Here is a 9,151-nt window from a genome sequence, read left to right as displayed (position 1 = left end):
AGAGAGAAGAGAGAAGAGAGAAGAGAGAAGAGAGAAGAGAGAAGAGAGAAGAGAGAAGAGAGAAGAGAGAAGAATCTTGCTGTGTAGCTCAGGCTGGCCTTCAGTTCACTATGTAGCCCAGGCTGGCCTCCAATTCACAGGGATCCTCTAGCCTCAGATTCCTGAGTACTGGGATTATAGGCATGAGCTAGCACACCCAGTTATTTTGGTATCTTAAAATGCATTAAAAACAAACAGAGAAAATATTATGGTTTTGGTCAAGAATGACCTTATGAATTCATAGGCAAGGTTTTTAGAAGGTAACTAGATCTTGGTCCCAGAGATGGGAAAGTGATAAACACAATGAGCTAGAAAGCAAAGACCATGTGCTAAGTCTACACGCTGTTAGGAGGTGGGGCCTGGCACAAGAGGCGGGTCATGGGAGGTGGCATGGAAAGGTGCATCTGCCTCCTTGGTTTCTCCCTTCTCTCTCTGCTTCCTGACTGCCATGACGTGAACAGCTTTCCATTATGCAGACCCTTCCTTACTACCATGGCTGCCTGGCAGCCGGCCAGCAGTGGGCTACAACCCTGAGTCAAAATAAACCTCTCTTCCTCTAAGTCTGGGGTGACAGGTGTTTGTCCCAGGAATGAGGAAAGTGACTAAGACACAGACCAAAACAGCCCTGTAGCTAAGGAGATCAGTGGGTGGCGTGGCTAGCTGCTACTCAAGGACAGCAGACAGCTCTGGATTGTACTCAGCAGCAGCAGGGGAGATGCAGGTGCCTCAGACTGAACCTTCTTTATGGAGTGGGAAGGGGCTTCCTGTACATCTAGAGGTAGCTCCGTGGGGCAGGAGTTTGGGTCTCCTTTGTGCTACCAAGTAGACAGAGTCTTTGAGTGGCTATGGCACTGACTCATTCCCAACATCTTCCAGGGCCCTGAGAAGGGCAGAAAGGTCGGGGAGCTGGCCTAGGGCCACTCTTGGCTCTGATGCCTTCCATTCCTGGCCAGAGGGGAAGTTGCACCTGAGGACAGAAGACAGGCTCCTTTGAGAGACCTTCTACCTCATGGACGCACTTGTCTACTCCAAATCCTCTGGTCAGAGCAGGTCCTCCTGGACACCCCTGGGAGGGAACCTAAGGTCTTTCTGATCATCTTTAAAGGCTTCATCCCACATTCTGTACACAGTGGAGTTCACCCCACATGGGAAAAACCTCACTCCATGGGTTTGAGGTGGTTCTCAGGGGCACATGCATGTACAGCATTTAAAACCAAGCAGTAAAAATCTCCAAATTTTTACTTCTGAGGGTGCTGTCCCTTCTCAGGGTGCAGGACAGGGCTAGGAAAAGTCATAAACAATCTCCCTGATCCTTCTGGAACTCCCCTTCAGTGGCCGACTTGCCAGGGCTGCCATTTGAATAGTGTGGCAGCTGCTCTCCTTTAGCGACCTGTTTCCTTACTCATATGAGCCTTAGCAGGCACCTGCAGCATGCAGTCAACAGTGCTCATGGTTCACTTCACTGACATTCATGAAGAGTCATTGCAGCAAGAACTTTTCTTCAAACCAGCCAGCCATCACCTAGCAGAAGTCACTCCTCTACTTTTATCTCTCCTAAATGCATTACTGAATGAGGACAGGCATGGTGAAATGGATCAGGATGGTGGGCTAGGGCATAGTTTTTCACCTGCTAGACCACTGTGTTGGTCACTTGGTCTCTAGGATCAAACACCCAGCACCCACAACTTAAAGGAGGAAAGGTTCACTTTGGCTGATAGTTTGAGAGGGTTCAGTCCATGGCTCCAAGGCAGGAACAGCATGGTGGAAATATGGTGATGGAAAGCTGCTCAACCAATTGCAGTCAGGAAGCAGACAGAGAAGGGAGGAGCCAGGAGCCAGGAACCACGAGTTGGGAGCCAAGGCCAAGAATATATTTTTCCAGATCCTGGATTCCAGGGACCCAACTCCAACTAGGCCCCGCCTCCTAAGAGCACACTCAGCTCTGAACACATTGGTAGTTTAATCCATTGGTCAGTATAATGTTCCTATGATCCAAATCGCCTTCCAGAAGTTCCACTCTGAACACACAAGACTAAACCATAGCAACCACAGACTCCCTGAAGGTAGGGACTGTGTCCCATTCATCCCTGAGCTTCTAGACTAAGCATGCAAGCGTGCGTGCAAGTCTGTATGTTGTGGCACCAGGATGGCAGATGCTGGGCAAGATCTGGCCCTCCCCTGCCCTGGCCCAGGGAGTGGCTACCATGAAGACTATTGTGTTGGACATGGCTTCTACCATGCTCCCACCGCTGTTAGACTTGGTGTGCTCCGATACACTGGCAACATCTCAAAATCTTGCTTACGGCCAGTGAGGTAGCTCACAGGACTACATCCTGCTTAGACAAGTACAGGGCCTGGGGCTCAATCCCTGGCACCACATGCCATACTGGCCCACCCTTGGGTGCGCTGAGCCAGCCACTGAGACCAGGTATGGTGGCACATACCTGTAATCCCAGTGTTGGGGAGGCTGAAAACAGGAGAATCACTACAAGTCTGAGCTGCTTAGTGAGACTCTGTACCAAATGCATTTTTTTTTTTTTACAAAATCTTGCTTTCTTCAACTGTAAGATAATAATATTCTCTACCACATTTGGTCAGGTAGAAGATTAGACAATATAATCCACGTCAAGCTCTTAGAATGGTGCCAACCACACAGGAAGCCCTCCACAAACACTAGACTACTATCATGTTCCTGTTGAGTCTACAGCCTACACGCAGGAACCGGCCAAAGGAGGACGCCTCGCTGCTCCCCTCCCCTTTCCTGATTTGGGGATCTTTGTCTTCCTTCATAGTCCAGGGCTCTGGCAAGGTTCTCAAAGAAGGAGCATGGCAGCATCTCCCCAGAGTCACTGGTATCACTCCGACCAGAACACACCCCCGAACAACAATGTCCCGTGACTCAAAAATGAGGAGCTGCCCCCTCTCCAGCTCTCAGGCTTTCACTGCCTCACATAGAGCTTCTCTTAGGAGGCCCCGGGGTAGGGGGGGCTGTCCCAGCCTTGACTGCACCGGAAAGGGGAGCTGTTTACACTTCAGCGGGCTCTATTGTTTCAGAGGACACAGTGCTTTCCCATCTCTCACCACAGTGGCGGGGCTGGATCTGGACCCCTTGCAGTTTGTAGTTGAGGCCACATTGTCTGTTTATAAATGAAACCTCACTTAACAAATTAACCACATCCCAGAGCCCACAAACTGCCTTCCTGTTGTCTAAATGTAGCCACTGAGTTTATTTGCCCGCCCCGACAATGTTGTTTGGGGACAGGAACAGACTGTATCCAGCTGCCAAATGGGAAGAGCAGCCGGAGCCCCTTCCCCTCTTAGGAGACCTTGTGGGGCAGGCACCACCTTGTGGCCCTAGGAGGTGGTGGCATCCTTGGATTTTTCTTGCTGCTTCCGTTTCCACCATCAACAGGGTGTGGGCTTGAGGAAGCCACCAAAGACCATTCTGGAGAAAGCTTGTTTTTTGGCAACCAGACAGCTAGATGGGAAGGAACAGTTGGAGGATTTGGCCCTGATGTCTCAGCATGTGTCCCTTTTGGGTAGAACTGTCCCCTCCCTAGGTAGCTCCCACCACAGCCTCCCTTATCCTCACTTGTAGGTGCCCAAGGCAAAAACATGGGGTTGCCTTCATGCCTCTCTCACTCTTATCCATCAGCACTTCTTATCTTCCTTCTAGAATCAGACCACTGTTCACCATGTCCAAACCCACTCTGACCCATGGTCATCTTCCTCACCTGGATCATGATTACAGCGCCTTCCTGGGGCCTGCCTCTGCCTCTGCCTCCTCATGCTGCAGTCATGCCCCCACTCAGCTAGGAAGCAATGGCTTTAATAAGAAAGTCCCATAGTCTCACTCTCCTAGAATGCTTCAGACAACAGAGGAAGCTTCCCAGCTTATGCAGTAACATCCAGAGTCCTTTCTGTGGCTTGAACTGTCTGCCCAACTCTACCCTACCCCAGCAGCTCAACCTAGCACTTCCCTGTGCACCTCTGTTCCCTTACTTCTTCATCTCCAGCCATACGAGTTCCCTGCCGCCCCACCCCAGTGCTTTCAGCCACTGTCTGTTCCAGTGCCCCCACATTCTGCTCCCTAACATTGCAGACCACATTCCCTCACTTCCTCCAGGCCTTCCCAGACCTTTCCCAACCCTTGCACACCCTCGTCTCCTGTACCATTTGCTTCATGACATTGCCGATCTGTTAGTTATGTGTTTATTGCCCACTTCTTTATTCCAGAACACAAGTTTCTTGAAGGCTGGACTTTGTGTCATCCATGCCTGCAAACATCTCCTGTGCCCTGCAGTCTGTGGGAGGAGCTCAAGTCTAGCTGGTGAAGAAAAGACAGACAGGAGCCATGTCCATACTTTCCATGGTGACAAAGGACTTGAGAGATGTCCTAGTTACTTTCTCGTCACTGAGATACAATATGCGACACCCACAAATGGGAGAGGAAAGGTTTATTTAGTTCACAGTGTCTAGAAGTTTCAGTTCATAGTCAGCTGGTCCCTGAGTGGCATGGCAGGGTGACACAGAAAAAGAGCTCATGGCAGGTAGCAGGATGCAGAGAGAGAGAGAGAGAGAGAGACAGACAGACAGACAGACAGACAGGAGAAGAAAGGAGACAGACCCCTCTAGGCTATGCCCTGAGTGACCCGCCTCCTTCTGCCAGGCTTCACTTCCCAAATCACATTTAGTTACAAACTCATCAGTGGATTAAACGAAGCAATCACCTCCCAAAGGTTTCCCCTATGAGCCCATGAGGCTTTGAGGGGGTACCCAGATATAAACCATAACTGCAGGGTATTCCAGGGAGAAGAGGCAAGAGCCAACAAAAAGCAACAGAACACTTACCTGAGCAACGCTGAAAAAATGGAGAGCAGTTGCCTAGACTAACTACAGTATAGGATCTGTCTGTGAAGGCTGGGCAGGAACATGTTCCTGGAGCACTGAGTATGTGCCGGACCCAGTGCTAGAACATGAGAAAGGCCTGCTTCCCTCATCCATCGCCCCCTGCACAGGGCAGCAATGTCAGTGTAGCATACACATGGAGAAGAAACCCTGAGAGGAGATGTCTGGTGGCCTTGGCTGCACCTCTGAAATGTCTCCCAACACAACATGGGCAGTCCTGCCAGAGACTCATGGGGAACTCAAGCTGCACCTACCCTTGGTCTGCAGCCGGGGCTACTGCGATTGCCTCCAGCTGGAGACAAACCCCTCCCATTGAAGCCTTGCTCCTCTTAGCAAAAGCACCCAGCCGCTTCATCCTGCTCACACTGGGGAGAGACTCTCAGCTGCACTCTTAGCAAGAGAAAACATAGTGAAGCACAGTGTGAACAGACCGATCCCATCCGTGATGTCAAGTGGCCACAGCACTGGCTGTGAATTCACTGTGGAAGGATCCAAAACTGGGGTGTGTCTGGGATGGGATGGGTTGAGATGGAATGGGATTGGATGGGAGGGAAGGGGAGGGGAGGAAAGGGAGGGAAGAGATGGGATGGGATGGGATGAAATGGGATGGGAGTAGGATAGAGATTAGAGACTGGTCTATGATATGCATTCTGAATTTTGTATCAGGTGTATGCAGTGCTTAATCAAAAGAAATAGTTGTTCATGTTTTTAATTTTTTTTTCAGCACCCAGGGTCTAAATGGCCAGGCTCTATTTCATGAGCAAGGCCCCAGTCATGGGGGCCCACTGACCCCCTCCACCAGGTGCCCACCCAATGCCAAGGTCCCTGGCATTTCAGGGCTCCTACTAACTGTGCACAGAGCACATAGGTCAGATGGTAGATGGCAGCCTGTGATTCAGAGGCCAGAACCTGGAGAGCCAGGTGGCATTTGAGCTAGTCTGGGAGCTGCAGGTGAGAGGGCTGAAGTCCAGACATTGCTCAGCCTCCCATTGCTCACTGCCTTGGAGAGTAAGATCTCACGACACTGGGAAAAGACATTTCGCCCTCACCAGGAATTGCCCTGCCTAGGATGGCCACTGTGGGGAAACTGGTATTCTTAGGTGTCAGGGGACTGCCAGGCCACCAGGGTGGACAAACACCCCCCACAGGGTTAATGAAGCCAATGCACTTGAAATTGCAGGAGAAAAACTGCGCATGGCAGCCTGTCAGATCAAAGGGAACAGAGCGTGAGTAACTGGCCACAGGAGACTACACTCATTTCCCATTGACAGAGTGCCCTTCGAGGGGAAGGAATCCTGGGCTTTGAAGGGCTTGGAAGGATCGTTATGCTATTTTGAACATGAAGTTACAATTTCAGAGACAATTAATGGGATTTGGGATGCATGACTCAAGTTATAAATCCACAGAGGCCCACAGGGCCACGCCTGAGGCTGACTCTTGGCTTCTAGCAGGAAGCCAAGCACTGGAAGCTGAGAATGCTCCTGGGAAGGCCCCGCGGCCCTGGGATGTAGGCAGGGAGGGGGCTCCCAGCAAAGACCCCAGGCTCTGCCTCCCTGGCAACTTTGGCATGTCCTGCAGCCCAGGGGAGGAGAACAATTTTCGTTCATGAAAATACTGAAACAATTGGAGCTGAGAGGCAGCACGGGTGACACAGACGTGGCGTGCAAATTCCCACTACGAGGCCCACGGCCCGAGTTGCCCCGCACTCGCGTTCCCACTCGCTTGGTCACTGTTAAACAATGACTAACCCTGGTGAATAAGGGTGATAAAATGCATGCTCAGGGGACTGCTTTTCATGACACTGAGATCCGTATTTCAGAGCAGTTAATAAGCTAACTATAGACTTAACTGTTGTTATCAGTAAAAATACAAAACTTGACAACCCAGGGCAGGTTCGTAGTTTTCAGCTGAAGTTGGTTCCAAAGGACAATGACCTTTTCTAAGACTGTTCCCAGCCACTGACTAGGAGAAAGAAGCCAGGCACCCACGCTTTCCCTGGTGGCTCAACCTGTAAGATCAGAGGCTTGTTTTAACTTCAAGGCATTTCTGCTCCTTTCTGTGACAAGAGCTATGCTGATTTTCTTCTGCCACGAAGCCCTTTGAGGACAGTGGGGTAGATGTGTCCTGTCTCTGACAGGGGGACCAGAGGTCCCTTGATCCAGGCTTCTCTCCCCATTAGGTTAGCAAACTGTTTTACTTTACCCAGGACCCAGGGGTTTCCAGGCCTTGGGACTTTCAAAGTCAAGTCTAGAAATCCTTGAGGAAAACCGTAGTGAGCAGTTCAGCATCCTCCAGCCTTTCCATTCTCTGCTTGCTGCCTCCTTCGCCTGGTCCATGAGGACCAAAGAGGGCAGTGTGAGCCTGGCGGAATTAGTCATCTCACACGAATTTGCCCGCAGAGAGCTGTTCGTGCACCATCTCAGCAGAGCTCCTCCTGTGAGCCCCAGAGGCTCACGTGACCAGGGTCAGCCAGGCATAGGTGAAAAGGCAGGAAGGTTGACCCAGGCCTACTCCACGCCAAAGTCTCACACTTCATCAGGGAATAGGACAAACACACCCAGTCATTTTAACATCTCATGAGCTACTTTTTTAAAAGTTTGCCTGACAACAAGAAAACATATATTTTGTGTAAATTAACCTCTGAAACTAATAATTAAAACATAAAAATTATGCATGCTTTTAATTTTCTTTTACAGAAAATAAAAAAGAGTGCTTGCTTCGGCAGCACATATACTAAAATTGGAACGATACAGAGAAGATTAGCGTGGCCCCTGCGCAAGGATGACACGCAAGTTCGTGAAGCGTTCCATATTTTTTTGGGATAGATATATAGTTACATTCTCTTAATGAATAGAATGATTTGTTCTAATGGTGTTTGTAAATAGGATCTCAGGTCCGCATCTTGTACAGCAATTAACCACTAAGAAGAATATATGCAGTGTGTTGGTTATTGAAACGGTCCTACCGATTTGATTTGAAACTGTCTCATTGCTATCTGTTTATCAATAAAATTATGAAAAAAAAAACTAAAAATACACCCATCTGGTAATATTTGACAAAAGGGCCAAACATGTTCACTGGAAGAAAGATAGTCTCTAATAAATAGTGCCAGCAAAACTGGCTTTGCACATGCTGAAGGCTAAACTTAGACCCTTTCGCTATAAAGAAAGATAAACTGGAGGCTTTTATAAATAAATCAACTCAATTAGAGACCATATTCACAAGTGAAATGAATCATCCTCACATGTGTACACATCAAATTGTCTCCCTAGTGTAAGAAACTGAGAGAGTAAATAAGATCTGAAAGGTACAATAGATACTATGAAAAGGAAAGGAACTTCTTATAAACTTATGATGAAAGAGCCACTGAGATGGGGGAAAGGGGAAAAGAAGGGAGGAATATAGATAGATAGATAGATAGATAGAGATACAATAAGATAATTGTACTACTAATTTGTATTAATTTAAATACAAATTTTATTTGAATTGTAAAGGAACACTTAGTTTTCATATTGTCTAATCAATCTCACATGCCTATATCTTGTATTTTGAGCAACTACTCTGAAGATAACATGTAATATAATAACTGTTGTTAATTTTCTATGACCTTATTTTGAAATTCTGTACTGCTTTATTGTTTTTAAACTAGCTTTTAAGTAAAAAAAGAATGATAGGATGAATGTGTTCACAGTGTGTGTAGGGTGTTACTAGTAAGGGGGATTAAAGGCAATGTGCCTTTCACTGCAATAATTTTTTAAAAGAACTTTAAAGTTCACAAGACATAATAAATTTGTTGCATTTTGTAATCAAAAAAAGAAAAGAAAAAAGAACAATATTCATACGTGAAATAAATCAGTCTTACATGTGTAAACATAGTATTGTCCCCCGAGTGTAAGACACTGAAAGAGAAAATAAGTTCCAAAAGGTACAGTAGATGTTGTGAAAGGGAAAGGAACTGCTCAAAAGGAAAGGACAAGGGGGGAAAGGAGAAAAAAGGGGAAGAGGAAGAGAACGAATACATATACACCTAAACACACACACACACACATACACACACACACACACACACACACACACAGGAGACTGCTAAGACAATTGTACTGTTAATTTCTATGAGTTCATTGAAAGGAGCAGTTAGTGTTTATATTGCTTTGATACGAGGAGAAAAACTGATCTCGGGTAGGTGACTTCCAAATGATACTGG

The 9,151-nt window shown here is 47.7% G+C and overlaps 1 non-coding gene across 1 annotated transcript; it reads left to right on the top strand.

The window, feature by feature from the left end:
• The first annotated feature begins 7,656 nt into the window (after positions 1-7,656).
• On the top strand, positions 7,657-7,763 carry LOC111814207. The gene has a single exon (XR_002819252.1). It is a non-coding gene; the product is annotated as a U6 spliceosomal RNA (small nuclear RNA).
• Positions 7,764-9,151: the final 1,388 nt, after the last annotated feature.

The sequence above is a fragment of the Octodon degus genome, unplaced genomic scaffold, assembly GCF_000260255.1.
Source record: "Octodon degus isolate 3935 unplaced genomic scaffold, OctDeg1.0 scaffold00008, whole genome shotgun sequence".
NCBI classification, from domain to species: Eukaryota; Metazoa; Chordata; class Mammalia; order Rodentia; family Octodontidae; genus Octodon; species Octodon degus.
The sequence above is the reverse complement of the archived record's forward strand: the minus strand, read 5'-3'. Positions and strand labels throughout refer to the sequence as shown.